General features: G+C 53.8%; 1 protein-coding gene across 1 annotated transcript in view; it reads right to left on the bottom strand.

Moving 5' to 3' along the window:
* Positions 1-546, bottom strand: part of Irf8 (interferon regulatory factor 8) — a 22,408-nt gene extending 21,862 nt beyond the window's left edge. The window contains exon 1 of the mRNA XM_031341595.1: positions 460-546. The gene's annotated coding sequence lies outside the window, so the exon portion shown is untranslated. The remainder of the gene's footprint in view (positions 1-459) is intronic.
* Positions 547-1,986: the final 1,440 nt, after the last annotated feature.

Below are 1,986 nucleotides of genomic sequence, written 5' to 3'. Positions count from 1 at the left end.
TCTTGCCAGGGAAAGTCTGCCCCTATAGCCTGGGACCAAGATCACAGCAAATCTGGTCCTGAGAGCTGTGTGTGACCCACACGGAAGAAAACTTTCCTTCCGGGGACAGCTGGGCTACTGGACAATCAGAGAAGTCCAGTGCCACTGGGCAATCAGATTGCCACTAGTCCGAATCAAAGCCAGTCGGTCCCTGGGCGAGCCCATCCGCGGACTTTGAATAGTTCACGCCTGATAGCCAGGCTGCCGCGTGGTGATTGGCAGATCTAACTATTTCTCTTCATCATGAAGTTGCCCATCAGGCAGATTTTAAAAGGAGAGGTTGTTTGTTCGATTGGTTGTTTTTTTAGGAAAGCAGCCAGTCTTCGAGAGCAAGCACCTGCTAACGTACTGTACACTACGTTTGGGCGGAGGTGGGAGAGCCACAGCCCGGGCCCGCGCGCCCACCCCATCGCGTCCTACCTGCCACGGATTCCCACGCTACCCGCGCCTCCGCGAACGGCCGCGGGCTCTAGGAGCCCCGCGCGCGCTTGCTTTTATACACGGGGCGGGAGCGGAGGCGGGGCCCGCGCGCGGAGCGACGGTCGTGGGAGCCAATTGGGGAGGGGGAGGGGGCGCTAGCACCGCCCAATCAGCGGAGCCTGCCGGGTCCGCCTTCTCTGAAGCGCTCGCCTTTCCGAGAAATCACTTCTGCATGTCCGGGGCCCCGTTGAGTCCTTTTCTCTTTACTCCGGGGGCGGCGGGGGAGGGGGCTGCCCCAAGGATGGCCGGGGTGCTAGGGCGGCCGCCCAAGGTCAAGGAGGCTGGTGGTGCTCGGATCATCCTTGGGGTGTCGTTCAGGTTTGGAGCGCCGCTATCCCAAGCACGTGTCCAGGGGCGCCCTGAGTGTCACCTGCAAAGGTTAGAGTTTCGGAGCAAAGGCTGGTCCCACAGCTTTGTGCTGAACGACAGCCACTTACAGCCTGCCCTCCTGGATAGAGGACGACCGCCTGAAAATTGCGCAGGAAATCTGGGAAACCAGGGGAGTCGCGAGCGCTGGGGCTGGGATAGCCCCAGGAAGGCTCCGCGCATTATCCGTTCCCTTGTGTCCCCCGCGTTGTCAGGAGCAGGACAGAGCCAGTTCCCATCCTAAGTAGGAGGTGGGAGTGGGGAGCCTTAAGTGAGGGACTTTCATTGCGGGCTGCCCAATTACACACCTGCGGCCACGTTTACCGGACTCTCTCACCCGTCTGGCTTTTAAAAGACCTAGGGAAACATTGGGGCCGCGACAAGAATTTTTAATTGGTCCCCAAATACAAGAAGTACACGGCTAGGTTTCAGATAAATAAGAATTCAAATAAGGATTTTCCAAACAGAACCTCCTAACTCTAATTTATCCTGATGAGTATTTTGGTATACCTGAAAGGCACTTAATGAGACATAGATTACCGGCTATTAATTCAATGATAAATACCATCCAACAGTCAAGAGCCAAGTGGAGTTGCCTGGGGCCAAAGAATTTCAAATGAAAACTACTTTTCAAAGCTCAATTATTATTATTTTGTTTGTTTGTTTGTTTGGTTTGGTTTTCCAAGGCAGGGTTTTCCTGAAGCCCTGGATATCCCCGAACTCACTCAGGCTGGCCTCAAATTCATAGAGATCTGCTAGCCTCTGCCTCCCAAGGGCTGTGCACCACCACGGTCCAACTCAAACTCTTTAATAGTAATGTGGGAGTGTTTTAAAGTGTTTGCCAAGAAGGGCAGAATCCAGAAGTCAGACACCCTCAGAAGATTCCTATCGCAGACTCCTGTGTATATTTATACCCCTTTCGTTTTCCAAATATGCGCCTTATAAGCTTATGCAGATTGTCCTGCTTATAAATGTCAGAGGCACAGAACAGAGCTCAAATGTCCACCCAGCATGCCTGGCTCTTAGCTAAAGGGAGAGAGAGATTAGGGACGCCAGCCCCAGTATCTGGTCTTAGCAGCAGGTGTCACTGTACACACTGCA

The sequence above is a fragment of the Mastomys coucha genome, unplaced genomic scaffold (genome assembly GCF_008632895.1).
Source record: "Mastomys coucha isolate ucsf_1 unplaced genomic scaffold, UCSF_Mcou_1 pScaffold22, whole genome shotgun sequence".
NCBI lineage: Eukaryota > Metazoa > Chordata > Mammalia > Rodentia > Muridae > Mastomys > Mastomys coucha.
Note: the sequence above shows the minus strand (reverse complement) of the source record. Positions and strands in the feature narration are given on the sequence as shown.